This window comes from Sarcophilus harrisii, chromosome 4, assembly GCF_902635505.1.
Source record: "Sarcophilus harrisii chromosome 4, mSarHar1.11, whole genome shotgun sequence".
Classification (NCBI taxonomy): Eukaryota; Metazoa; Chordata; class Mammalia; order Dasyuromorphia; family Dasyuridae; genus Sarcophilus; species Sarcophilus harrisii.
This window is the reverse complement of record NC_045429.1, coordinates 265,023,967-265,039,560: the sequence shown is the minus strand read 5'-3', so window position 1 is coordinate 265,039,560 and position 15,594 is coordinate 265,023,967.

Genomic DNA, 15,594 nt, shown 5'->3' with positions numbered 1-15,594 from the left:
AGCCCAGACAAAATATTGTGCCATGCTACTATTTGTTCATCTCTACTTGATCTCTCTTTTTAAGTCACTTCTGGGGAAAAACAATCCTTTTTTTAAAACTCATCTTTTGTCCAATTGTAAATAAGGCTATTTAAGAGTTTCATTTTTATGGGATGACCACTACTTTCTCCCTACTGTGGCATTCAGAGTCTTTCATAATGTAGTTCCAATCTGTTTTCTAGTGTGATGAAAGAAAATTATAGATCTTAACTCCAGTTATATGTTTTTTTTTTCTTACACTGTCCCCTCTTCAATTATATGACGACTATTCTAGTTTTTTACTTCATCACTTTTCACCTTATATCTCCCAACCCTTCTAGGTATATTATCAGCTTTTTGGTTTTTGAACAAATTAATCTACTTCAGTGGTTGATTATTTCTCTTCATTTCATCAGTATTAGTGGGATTGAAAGAGCCAGGACGAATGACTAAAAACACAGAAGTTGGAAAATCCATGAATCTAAGTCAGAACAGATCCTAGCATTGCCTCTTACAATAAAGTCACTTTACCTGAATCTCAAATGAGGACTGTACATGAGGATTTGGAGAGATCAATCAATATAGATGAGAGGTGCTAAGGCCTGGAATTAAAGTATTATGTAAGTAGAGAGTAGTAAAAGGTGAAAGATGCTGTGTGGGTAGAAAGGAAAAGATCTGGTTACTGATGAGAGACTGGAAAAGTGATGATTTCCCTATTTCTAAGGCAAAGTTTTGAAAAAGAGGGGATTATGAGCAAAGATAATGAGTTCTGTTTGGGACATGTTTAAACTTAAAGTGTCCCTGAGACATCAGATTTGAAATGCCCAATATGCAATTGGTTATTCAAGATTGAAATTTAGAGAGACTGGGGCTGGTCCTGAGAGTCATCTTCATAGAGGAGGAAGAAGAAGAAGAGAAGGAGGGGGAAGAAGAGAAGGAGGAAGAGGAGAAGGAGATGATAATGACATAGGAGAAAGAATGTGGTAAGGAGAAAAGAAGGAAAATAGAAGGAATTGGAATGGAAGAGAGCAATATAGGGAGAGAAAGGGAAGAAGAAAGGGAAAGAAGTAAAAAGGAAGAGAAGGAGAATAAGAAAGAAGTAAAGAGATGAGAGAAAAGAGAAGGGAAAGAGAGAAGGATGAGAGGGATAGAGAAGATAAATAGAAAAGAGACAGATGGAGAGGAGTAGTGAGAGAGGAGAGAGAGAAGGAAAAAAGAGGGGGAAGGGAAAAGAGAAAATAGGGTAAGGTGGGAGAGAGGGATATATGTAGAGAAAGGGGAAAGGGGAGGATACAGGGAGAACAGGAAGGGTCTGAAGAGAAAGGGAAAGGAGGCAAGAGAGACAGAGTGAGAGAGAGAGAAAGAAAGAGAGAGACAGAGACAGAGAGATACACACAGAGAGAGACAGAGACAGAGAAAGATTGCAGAGGGGTTGGGGAATGATTAAGAGGAGAGGAATTACTTAAGGCAGAAAATTTTTTCCCAGGAATTTTGTTGAGAAAGGGAGGAAAGATAGGATTTGAACTTGAAGATTTTCTGAAAGTTTCTGTCCTATCTTCTCTATTCTTCCCACCTCTCATCCTAAAGAATGGAGAGACTTGGATTTGTTTGAAAGTAATAGAGAAGACTTTAGAACAGGCAGAGATTGATGTTTCAAAGAAAATAGATGATTAAGGTTTTAATGAACTGGAAAAGACAGGGAAGAGATATCAAGGTGCATGTAGGATTGGCCCTGGGATCATCTCAGTCTCAGAGACTGGGGGAAGGGACAAAAGAATGGGAGGAAGAATTATGATTTTAAAATGAAGAGCTCATTTCAAATAATCTCATTTTTTTTTTTTAGTAAAGTATAAGATGAGTTCCTTAGCTGAGAGTGATTGGGGAAGGAGTTATAAAAAACTTGAAGAAAGAAGGTTCAGAAAATCTTTTGTGTAGAGTTACATATAAAATCAATTGGGGAAGGATAACAAGATTGTCTTGCTCCAATGAGTGCCCAATTGAATTTTGATAATGTGAGCTTATAATGTACTCTATCAATCTGGTAATGTGACTTCTTAGCACATTTCTTCCAGCTTTTACAGTTTTTTTTTTACTGCATTATATGATTGAACTCAAAAGAGCAAAACCAATTTTAAAATCAATGACATATTCAGAAATCAATTTGACACAAAAATAAAATGCATGAATGCAACTTATTTAAAGGGGAAAAGGAAAAAAGTAGTAACTAGCTGCTCGTGCAGTTCTCAGTCTTGAAGGCTACTTGTACTCATGGACTTATCAAATGAAAGCATATATATACATTTTTGTAATTTTCAAACAAAATACAACAAAGTTACTTGTCTACCATTTTTATCTCTATACTCTCCCCAATGGGAAAAACCCAAATTTTCAAAATATTGTTGTTGTTATGCTTTTGCATTCATTTAGTGTAAGCTATTATTTATTCAGAAAAAGAAATCAAGTGACTAAATTAAAGGTTGAAAGAGAACATTCAAAATGGAAATAATTATATTGTAATTTTTTTTCTCCTGAATATCAGTTTTCTTACTTTTTTGTAATTATATTTCATTTAATTTTGATTGTTTATTCTTAGATTACATATTCTGAACTAGTAGCTTCTCTTTAGGGGTCACTCACTGATGTCATCAAAAGTCAAGTGATGAAAAAAAAAAAAAGTCAAGCGATGAATCCACCAACATATAAAAAAAGGAAAGTAAGTAGAAAGTCATTATGGTCTGGTTATAGTGACCTTCAAGGACTAACTCACATTCATTTTACAACAACAAAAATGAGATCTAGAGAATTTATTATTTACTCAGGGTCACAGTTTATATTAATATAAAAATTATAAATTATATATTGTTACAAATTATAAATATAAATTAATAAATAAATTATAAATTATAAATTACAAAGATAAGACTATGAATCCAAGTCATCGGAGTCAAAATCAGTGCTTACTCTGCTAGGTCCCATTATTGCTCTAGAATGGCATTTTATTAAAGATTATTTTTTTGAATTGAGTGGAAAAGCAAAAACTATACATTCATCTATGAGTTGTTGCTTCTCTAATTTACTTTTCATGGGCTCTATCATGCTGCATGATGAATATTTACATCTTGTGTGACTATTTATAGAAAGGAAAGTCAGCACAACTGTCTTATTTTCTTTTTAGAGGACTGCTACATAAATCCTCAACTGACTGCTTGATTCAGACTGTACAAGGTGAAGTATTTCTGAGTCCCATATAAAGGACTCAGAATAATATAATTATATTATTAATATAATATATTAATTAATAATACAGCATAAATATATTTCATGTTATATATAATATATATTTATATAAAATATAAATTTATTTTATGTAATATAAAATTTTACTATTGTAACTGTGAATGGCAATAATTTCATACTTCTCATATTTGAATTATCTTATGTATAAATTCTAACTTTTGCTTTCTAGGTTTTTTAAAATTCCCTTTCATTTCATCTGAGCTACATTTTCTTCCTTGTATTTAAAATTTATTATACCCAGAAATTATAATAATAATAATAATAACCCACATTTACTCTTAAGCCCCCTTAAGATTTATAAAGCACTTTCTCTAGTGAAAATAGTTATCTCCTATTTTACAGAAGAGAAGACTGAGATGCAAGAGAAATTTAATGGTTCTCTGGTCATGGTCATATATACCTAAAAAATGTTAGAGATAAGATCCAAATCCAGATTTCTTGATTGATAAGCTAGCATTTGGGTATTAGGATTCAGACTGACAATTATAGAATATAGTCAAGTTACTGCTGAAGCATTCTGTACTAGGTTAAAATTGCTGGGTGATCCTTTGGGCTCTTAATTGTGGATAATATGTTGGTAGTTTAACCCAGATTTTATATTGGAGCATATCTTTAAAATGGGATCGTTATAAACAAATAAAAGTGTTCTGGAATAAAAGTTTCTTAATAATTAAAAGCTAAATATATTCATCATAATTTAGCATAAATCCCTATGATTGGTACAAACTTTGTGCTAATAAGCATAACTTTCTTTTTTTTTTTTTTTTAATTTAATAAGTGAACCAAAATGGGCAATGAAAAGAGACAGGATCCCAGAGTTAGGATGGACATTAAGGATCATCTGCCAATTCACACATTTTGCAAATGAGAAAATTGAGATTCATGAAAGAGAAGTGACTTTTACAAAGTTAACCAGTTAGTATGTGATAGAAACAGAGTCTCTCTTAAGCCACATCCTCTGCTTCCCTATTCTGAACTGGGAAGAGCATCATAGCAAAACAGCATTAGGGATGAAATAAAGTCTTTAAATTAAAGAATATATATATAAATATCAGGGTTACTGATTCTTTAGTATCCATTCTCTAATAAAGACTTCGCTATCATATGTTCTCACCAGAATAGTCCTTACCCCAAACCTCCCTCTTTTTTTTTTTTTTTTTTTTTTTTTTTTTTTTTTTTTTTTGTAGTCTTTCTCTAAGAGAATGTAAACTTCTTGAGGGCAAGAACTGTCTCTTTTTTCTTCTCTTCTTATTCTCAGTGAAGCACTTAAAAATGTTTATCTTCCTGGGCCAGAGAGCAAAGAAAACTCTAGCCACAATCTTTATCACCAGGAAAAGAACAATTTGAATTGTTATTGCCTTATCTATTCTGAATAATTGGAATGGCAAACTAGAAGGAGGCAACTTTCCCTTCAACTTACCTAGAACCAGAAATAAAAGTTACCATCTCTTCAGTCAATCAAGGAAGCATTTATTCGATTACTAAGTGTGATAATTAGTATTGTGTGTAGGCTCTGGAAATACCCAGACAAAAACTGAATGTTACCTGTTCTTAAAGAGTTTATGTAGTGAAACAAAGTCCCAAAAAAGTTCAAAAATTCTGGTCTCCCAACCTACATTTCCTAACTGCCCCCTCTAAAAAAATCTGCCTTTTCTCCAACTTATCTAGTTATTTTTTAAAATGTAATTTCTTTAATCTATCTGCCAATATCAGTTGCCAATTTTATATTGACTGCACTAAAAGGAGGGAAATAAGGCAATCTCTTTGTATTGGGGAAGAGGATTGATTCTCTCATTCCCAATTTTTCCTGCCTCAGTTTTCATCTTAGTTACTTCTCTGGTCACCATTCCCTTAAATGTGTTATAAGGACAGGGATTGTCTTTTTGTATTGGATCCCCAGTGCTCATCACAGTGCCTGGCACATAGTAAATGTTTAATAAATGCCTTTTCATTCATTCTTTTTTCCTGTAGTAGCTTCTTATCCCAGAGCATCCTCATTCCTTTCTCCATTGTGTTTTCTTGTTTCCTGAAAATTCAGGAAACAATTAGAAAAGAATTGTAATTCTTTTCTAAAGAGACTGGAAGTAATTAATGATGGTGAGTTAATAGAAATGGTTGAATTATGGGAATACAAAATAATGAATAATTTAGTAATTGGGCATAAAAGTACTAGCCATATTAGATGATATGTGTAACTGCAAATGTGTTGTCATATTTGAAAACAATGTTATTGGTGACTTGTATTGCACCATAGGATTATCCTTGAGATTTTTGCGTTTTATTACTAGAAAGTAAGATGATGTTGGAAAATCTTAACACTTTTCAAATGTGTGTATGAAAAAACTCTTTTTTCAATATGTATTAACTTTTTGGGTTAATTTTTCAGAATTCTTGGTCATTGATACTCTGGATTACTTATGAAAAAATCAAATGTATGAATGGAATCAATATATTTTAACATATTTAAAAATATTCAATATTATTAAGATATGGGCAATCACAGAGTATACCTCCTACTATATCTGCCTCTTCAGGAAAATACTATTTTCATTATCTACCTCTTCAGGAAGACACTATTTTAATCAAGAATATGCCTAGTTGGTTGATAGCCCTAAATTTTCATCATCAAGGTCCAAGTTTCCTTTGTCTTCCTTTTACTATTGGAAAGACTGTCTATTTATCAAAGCTTACCTAATGAGATACAACATACTATTTTCTAACAAGGAATCTGATCCTGGATCTCCACCACTCTGCAACTGGGATCTGGTCCCTGAAATAGTTGGTTTTGGATTCTACAAGACAATTTCCAGGAATAGCATTAATGAAGCAGCTGTCATGCCTAAAATTCATGCTAGGAAGACAATGCCTGGCTTGAGATATTCATAGCCAAGGAAATCAGTCTTCTTAGCAATGAAAATCTGAAAATGATAAAGGTGATAAATGGCAATATCAAATTTATTAAATGTAGAATGGAGTTGATGAATCTCTTTCTCTCAAAAGAAAGATAACTGAAAACTGAGTCTATTACTTCAACAACAAACAGATGTCTTGATTAACCAGATCTCCATGACAAAGGTTGATAAACTGTAGTACCTGAAGTAACATCAAACACAGAAGATCATTTGGGGGAAAAAAAAAATGAAGGGCCACCCTGATACATGTCCTGTTTAAAATTTTAACTGTTCTATAACTCTGACATTTTATTCTTTATGGATAATTGTTGAATTTTTACATATTAACTAAACCTTTTCTCTATAGGTTCTTTTTTTTCTGATCAGCCTTTCAAAGATATTTACTAACTCAGGCTACAACTGGAAATAAGAGGTATACTTTCCTTCTTCATCTCAACTCAAATAATCATAGCATACTAAAAATACATAAATGAAAGTTACCTATCATTCTAGCTGAGGTCTCATAATTTGGCTAGATCTTTTAGTTTTATAAAATATGAAATATATAATAGTGTATAAACTAGCTTTTATAGATATCTAATAGCCCATAATGGCACATTCTCTTTTTCACTGGATTTGTGCTGACTAGTGGTGATGTGTGATTACTCTTTACATAACCATGGAACAAAACAAAACCTAAAATTGCATCCAAGTCATAATACTTGCCTTGTTAGGATGGTATTGTATATACCTGAACTAACCAGTCAAAATAATGATAAGCTTGTATGGGACTATATTTAGAATCATAGGGTCAGTTAAACACTAAAAAAATTAGTACTGTTATAATATTTTTAATATTCAATCAGTGCCTTTTTTTTTTTTTTTTTTTTTTTTTTAACAAAAGTCCTTCCCAAAAGTCCTTCCTATTGTCTGTAGTCTCCAAATTTATGCCTTGTGGGATTTTCTAGAAGTATTCTGTCAAAGATACTTTTCTTACTAGTTTAGTTCCTCAATTGTAGAATGGGCAATTTTCAAGATAATTCAATGATTCAAGAACTGTGATAATTCTGTCAGGATAGATTGAAATGTAGATCATTGTGTAGAACTTGTAAAGAATAAAGATAGGTGAGCAAATTCAAAATAAGATGCAAAGGGAATGTTTAAACTACTGAAAAAAATTAAAATTTTCAAATACCTTCAAGATGCATCCATTTATAGCTGAGAAGCAAATTACCAATGTGTGGGACAAGACCACTGGCTCAAATAAATCAAATAAATTAAGGAGATTTCTCAAGGCAAAAGCAGAAGGACATTTTCTTATGATCTCGTGAGAACAAGCAGTTAGGCAAGGCCCAGTTAACAGACAAGAATTATATAGGGGCCTGAGTTAGCACCCCGTATAGGCTGGATCTTTGCACCAATTAACCAGGACAAATGACCTCACATTCTAAGTTATAAATGAGGAAAAACTTGCAACCAATCACATCTTTAGGATAACTAAATTAACTTATATGGGAGTTTCAATGCCAAGGTAGTCCCAACTTAGTCCCACAAAGAAAAGGTCCCGCTCCTTATAAACCATTGATTTCTGGAAAAAGAAACCTGGCCTTGGGGCACAGCCAACCTTCACTGAATCTTTAGAACACTGTATCCATCTTGTGAGACAGCTTTTACAATTCACTTCATTCACCAACTATTAACATGTATTCATCTCGTAGGAAGACTTCTGGAACAAGTGCTTAGTTATTTCATGGATCTGAGATTTAAAAAAAAATTAAGTGTGGCATATATCAAATATTTCATAAATTCAGGAAGTTCTTGCCATTATTTGGTCTAAATCTTTAAGGTCTTAGGTAGATATGAAAAAACTGAATTTTTGATCTTTTATGCTCCCTTTGGAACCTTAATTTGTTACAACTGAAAGGCACTTCATGATGATATAATAATTAGAATTTGAGGGATTTCTTTTTCCTTTCCTGGGACTTAAGATTAATTTATTCTGATTCGCTTAATGATAGGATATAATCAGTTGATAGCTGTTTTACATATATGTGTGTGTATGTGTGCCTTTATGTACATATACACATATGTGTGTGCATAAATATATATGTATATATACATATATATGTTTTGCTGGTCAAATATTTTAATTGGTTAAGATGCCTTTTGTGTACAGTTAGAATGTTAAATGTTTTTTTTTTCTTGTGTTCAAGGTTCATTTTCTCTCTTTAAATATAATGGGTTTTTTATGATGCTAATCATGTTATTATCCCATCATCTCATTTTAATGGGCATGAAGTTTAACAGTTAATATACCTGTGCTGTGAAATTTTTGCCTTATTTTTCAACTTGTTTTAAATAAATGTGTAATATCTGCTATATTTAACAGAATTAGTAATTATACATAATCTGCTTGAGAAGTTTTGTCCTTCAGATTTTGTATGAAATATCTTTACATTTTGTTGTTATAATAAATTCAGTACTTATTGTTTGTTTTCTGTTTTTTCCTCTCTTCCTACAGTTTTAAACAATGAGCCCCTTCCCACCCCTCTCTCTTTCTCTCTTTCTGCACATCAGATAATCAGCATCAGTAAAAGTCACTCTGAAGTCTTCGTTTTACAATACATTGTTGAGTGACAGACAAAAGAAGATAAAATTGAAATATGGGTTCAACTGTCAATCAAGGCTTTTTTTAAAATCCCCTTGGGAAAATGTACAGTGGACTTTGTAGAAGAAGGGAGATCCAAGAGTAAGAACCTCATTAGATTAAAGATGTTTCAGTCTTTTTTCAGTTCATATGGTGTGATCAGTGACCTCTTTCCAAGAGTGGAATAAAAGATGATGTTAATCAAAGTCATCCAAATTGACTTGTAGGGCCAAGATTTAGACTTCAGGATTTCCCTGTAACCTGTTCTTCTTTCCTATCTTTTATGCCCCTTTCCTCTACCCTTATACCATTCTGGTTCTTTCCATTCTACTTAAGTAAAATTCAGGTTTTTTGCTGTTCAGTGTTATTTTCAGTGCTCTGTAATGGGCTGAAGTTTGAGTTGATGCACTGAGGTCTCAAGTACGTGAGGCTAAATAGTAATTGGGCTATACTCCATTAATATACATGATTGGATAAAGAATGATCCCTGCCCACTCTCCGTGCAAGTCCTGATGTGTTGTAGAGGAACAGGAAGAGAAGCTAGGAGAAAGGAACCCAGGCCCAATCTCTCCCAGCTTCTCTTCCTGTCTCTCTCTGCCTCCACCCACCAAAATCGTCATTTCCTGTACAACACACCAGGACTCTCACAGAGAGTGGGCAGGGACCATTCTTTATCCAATCATGTATATTAATAGAGTATAGCCCAATTACTATTTAGCCTCATGTACTTGGGACCTCAGTGCATCAACTCAAACCTCAGCCCATTACAATGCTCTTCAATTTTTTTTTAGAGTAACATTATATATTAGAAAAAAATAAGACTATATGGCAGCTTGCTCTTTCATCCCATCATGATACTTATCATATCTCCTAAAATTGCATTGTTTGAGTCAGATGAAAACATCCTTACCATTCCCCATTAAGTGAATGGAACAAGCTCCTTAACCACTATCACTTTGGTATCCTTATTCATTAAATTATGGGATTGGATTAATGGATCTGTAAGGCTTTACAGATGGAATTTTTTCTTTCAGTTCCACTTTCCCCCCTTTTGTTTTTAAATATTCTCACTCTTTGAGACCAACTATGTAGGACTATAAATTAAGTGGGTCTGAATGGATTGAAGCAGCTCTTACCAAAAATGACTTTTGCCCAAGAAGAAACATAAGACCACTCCCCAAAACACAGTATGACTCAAAAGGAAGATGAGCCAGTGAAGGATAACAGAACAAATAGTTATAGTGTTTCATTATTGTTACATTGTTACATAAAAACCCAAAGGAAGTCCTATGGCACTTGGAGTAAATCCTCTTAGAAATATTTATGAAAGGACATTGATAAGAGACATAGAGGGTGAGAATATAGCAACAAGTTGCCAGCATTGATGGAAAGAGTAACCACACAGAAGAGATTAAATCCACAAAAGAATGTAAGTAAATCTGTCATTTTAGGTAGGTCTGATGAGAATTAGAAAATACCTTATTCTTATCAACAACATATTTATGAATAATTCCTTAATAATATTTTTCCTGGGAATATTTCCATAGTCATTTATTCTCATTGATTTATATGAATTATCCCTATCTCACATCCTGATGTCAGCCCTCCGGGCTGGAATTATATCCAGTGGTTTGCTGGTGAATGTTTCACAACTAGCTCCTTGAAGGAGAGAAAAAGAAAGACCTCTACTTTCAATGTAATCTACATTATTTACATTTTCTGTATCACTTAAAACAGTCAACAAAACAATAAATTGAGCCTGATTTGTGGAACTTGTTGATTTCTGAGGTCTAAATGCTCATGCAGAAAATCTGACAATTGCTCATCTTAAGTCTAGCATATCTTTGATTATATCTCACCTGGAACCCTTAATCCCCAGTGCATATCCTTACTTACAATATTCAAAATTTTACAGAACTTGAGAATCACAGAATTTGGGAATTCAATAACTATTCAACCATAAAAGAAACATGGAGAAATATGAAGAAACATAGCAATAGGTAGCTTCTCAAGACAATTTGTTTACTTTGTACTCATTGCTGTTAGGCATCTTAATAGTTTTGAACTTTTCCCAAAAATTGAAATCAAGCTCACTGAACCAGAATGTGTACTTTTTAAATAAAGCTTGTTATTTTCAAAATGTATGCAGTTTTCAACATTCACCTTTGCGAAACCATGTGTTCCAATTTTTTTCTCCCTCCCTTTCCCCCTACCTCCCTTAGCAAGTAATTCAATATAAAGCATACATGTGCGATTTTTCTATACATATTTCCACAATTATCATGCTGCACAAGAAAAATCAGATCAAAAAGGGGAAAAAATGAGAAAGAAAACAAAAATCAAGCAAACAACAAAAAATGTTGTGATCCACTCTCGGTCTCCACAGTCCTCTCTCTGGATATAGATCGCTCTCTTTATCACAAGACTATTGGAACTCGCCTGAACCACCTCACTATTGAAAAAATCCATATCCATCAGAATTGATCATATAATCTTATTGTTGTGTACAATATTCTTTTGTTTCTACTCACTTCGTTTAACAACACTTCTTATAAGTCTCTCCAGGCCTCTCTGAAATCTCCTCCTGATCATTTCTTATGAAACAATAATATCCCATTACATTCATATACCATAACTTATTTAGTCATTCTTTAACTGATGGGCATCCATTCAGTTCCAGTTCCTTGCCACTATAAAAAGGCCTGCTACACCCATTTTTGCACATGTGGATCCTTTCCTCTTTTTTATGTTCTCTTTGGGATACAGGCCCAGTAGAGACACTGCTGGATCAAAGACTATGATAACCCTTTGGGCATAGTTCCATATTGCTCTCCAGAATGGTTAGATCAGTTCACAACTCCACCAACAATATATTGGTGTCCTAGTTTTCCCACATCCCCTGCAACATTTACCATTATCTTTTCCTGTCATCTTAACCAGTCTGAGAGATGTATATCTTGTCAGAGTTATCTTAATTTGCATTTCTCTAATCAAAAATGATCTAGTGTGCACTACCTTTTTGTAAACTCTGAGCATTTGCCCTTCCTTCTTCAATTCTGCGGCACTTCTCTTTTTCCATGATTTTTCAACTATCACTAAAAAAGACTCAGGTCTTTTACTACCTAAAAATGTATGAAGTTCATCTGGGCCAAGTGACTTGAATTCATCAAGGGCAACTAGGAGCTTGTTTTTACCAATTTAGTCATCTCCTTACCTATCTTTGAATCCTGCCCCAGATCTTTATTAACTGAATGATCCTTATTAAGTAACTTAACATTCTGGTCAGAATACCAGACCAGAATATAACAACAACGTTATATTTTAGGAGTATATGTATGTATATATATATATATAGAAGTCATAACTCACCAAGCAGGCAGTACCTCTGATACACTTTCTTCTGTAAAGGATGGACAACAACAATAAAATGAGAATAATAGCACCTGTCTTGAGGAACAAATGTAATAATGTATATAAAGTGCTTTGTAAACCTTAAAGTGCTATATAAATATTAACTATTATTTTGATACTAAGATGATACTCTTTGATCAAGGAAGCAAGCACACATTTGTTAAGTGCCTATATGTAGCAGGCTCTGTACTAAGTACTCTACAAACATCTAATTTTGCTTGCTTCATAACTCTAGAAAGCAAGTGGTATTGTTATTCCCATTTAACAGGTGAAGGAATTGAGGCAGAAAGCTTGCTTGGGGTCAAACAACTGCTAAATATCTGAGGCAGGTTCCAGGACAGTATGCTTGCACTGGTTCTGGATAATGGATAGTGCTCTCAAATTTTCCCAGTAACGAGTAGAGTGAAGTAAGGTTGTTTGCTTACTCTCATGCTTTTTAGCATGATGCTTTTAGAAATGTTGACAGATGCCTTCAAGAAGGACAAAAATGGCATCAAGGTCAGCTCACACCAATGGTAAATTAACTTGAAAAGTCTACAAGCCAAGACTAAAATAGGAGAATTGTTATGCATTTTTTTCTTCCCAGATGATTGTGTACTCAATACAGTCTCTGAGGCTGAGATGCAACAGAGTATGAATCAATTTTCTGTTGCTTGTGCAAGAGAAACTAATACTATACTCTCAATAATTAATTATTAATTTATCATACACACTTTAAAATCCAACTCCTGAAAAGGTTAGTCAGTCTCTGATAGGCACAGCTAAGTGAGAAGATTTGTTGCTGTCCTTCCAGACACAAGCTTGTTAGTTGAGTGAGATCTCATCCAACTGGGAAACATAATTTCTTTTTAAAGTATAATTAGAATACAGTCTAGTTGAGCCTTTGTCTAGAGATACCCTCTATTAGAGTATTTAGATCAACTAAGAAAACTAGCTAGAGAGGTCAGGATAGAGATAGCTTCATCCTGCCCTGATGCTTTGAGCTGCTGAGTTTCAATAGAAAGAGCTGAAGACTTTTAGCCTTTCTCATTAAATGTTCACCAATCAATGTTGAGTTTCATTTGTCAGGGGAGTTCCCTTTGAGAAGGAATGTAGGCTATTCATGGTTTCCCTTAACATCTTTGGTTACCAAGAGAAGTCACTGACCATCAATTTATTGATCACTGGCCAGTCTACTTAATATATGAAACTGTCTCTTCTGGTTTTCAGTCATCTCCTGTGTTAATTTTGGCCTGGCAATTAACACCAAGAAAATAGAAGTTTTCCATCAGCCAGCACTGTACCATCCATACATGGAATCACAGGTTACAGAATATGAAGAAATCCTGAATAATGTGAATTTAAGATGATGAAAATGACTGCACATTTATCCAGCACTAACTCAGTATTTGGGAAGTGCCAGTGTGGGAAAGAAGAGGTCTGCCTAAGAAATTGAAGGTCTACAAAGCCATTGTGCTGACCTCATTGTTGCATGCATGTCAAATCTGGACAGTCTATCAGTGGATGACAGGAAATTTAATTGTTTCCACTTGTATTGTCTTGAAATATTTTTAAAATCACCTGGCAGGATAAGGTACTAATCATTGAAGTCCTTTCTTGAGCTAAACTGCCAAGCACTCAAATTCTATTGCAAGGAGATCAACTCTAATGGGGTGCCCACTTTGTCTGAACACTTAAAGTACATTTGCCTAATAGACTATTTTATGAAGAAATGATGCAAGACAAGCATTCAAATGGAGGTCAAAGCAATACCAGAACATTCTCAAGATTTCACTGAAGAAATTTGGAATTGATTATGAGACATGGGAGGTACTGACACAAGACCATGCAGCATGGCATGCCCACATCAAAGAAAGCACTATAATCTATGATCAAAGTAGAGTTGCAGTAACTCAAAAGAAATGTGAGATGCACAAATTTAGAGACCTCTCCATTCCAAATGCTCATATGGACTTTTTGTGCCCAACCTATGGTAGAGCCTTCTGAGCTTGTATTAGTCCGATCAGCCACAGTTGGATACACTGTACCTTGACCCAACATAGTGATATCATTTTGGTCCTCTGAGCTGGAAAGCTAACAACCAGTCTGAGTGAGGATTTGAACTCAAATTTTCTTGACTCAACTCAATAAACATTTATTGAGCACCTATATTAAGCATTGTGCCAAGTCCTGAAGTCCTGCATTCAATTCAATGTACTATCTACTATCAAACTTAATCAGAAAGTACTAGTTCATTCTATTAATAATATCATCATTATATTTTAGGATTATATGTATATGTATATATTCTTATACATATAAATATATTTGTATACATACACATAAATTTTTCTCTTTGCTTTTAGTACAAAGCCTAGAGGCAAGGTTTTAAGGACTTAAACCAACATTCCAGTTGAAACTGTAAGATTTGTTAGTTCTGCAAACTCTTCTAGTAATAAAATTAAGCCTATTTAACAATTCTTTTATTTTCTTTCATCTCATCCCACCTCTCCCTTACTCACCCATTTCCCTCAAGCTAACTTCTCAATATTTTGCCTCTTCTCATTAGTTCAATTCATTCATTCATCCATACATCCTTCAAACATTAAATCATTATTCACAGTCATCTCAAGACAAATTTTTCATTCACTAGATGTCCTTAAGTGCTTCTACTTCATCTCTGTTCAGATCAATCCTAACCCTTTCTAGACTCATTCCCCTCATTCCTCTACTTTTCATTATGAATAAAATCCCCATATATCCTTCACCTTTCTCACAAGTGCTCCTTGTACCTGCTTACTTTTACTCCTCAACCTCTAAGACTACTTTTATTATTATTATTATTGCAGCTTTTTATTTACAAAACATTTGCATAGGTAATTTTTCAACACTGATCTTGCAAAATCTTTTGTTCCAAATTTTCCCCTCCTTCCCCCCACCTCCTTCCCTAGATGGCAGGTATTCCAATACATGTTAAAATATATGTTAAATCCAGTCTTTGTATACATATCCATACAGTTATCTTGCAGCACAAGAAAAATCATATCTAGAAAGAAAAAAAAAAAACCTGAGAAGGAAAACAAAAATGCAAGCAAACAACAACAGAAGGGATGCAAACATTATGTTATGATCCACACACAGTTCCCACAGTCCTCTCCCTGTTTGTAGTTGGCTCTCTTCATTACTGAACAATTGAAACTGGTCTGAATCAGTTCATTGTTGAAGTGAGCCACGTCCATCAGAATTGATTGTCTTATAGTCTTGTTGTTGCCATGTTCAATGATCTGATTCTGCTAATTTCACTTAGCATCAGTTCATGTAAGTCTCTCCAGGCCTCTCTGAAATTATCCT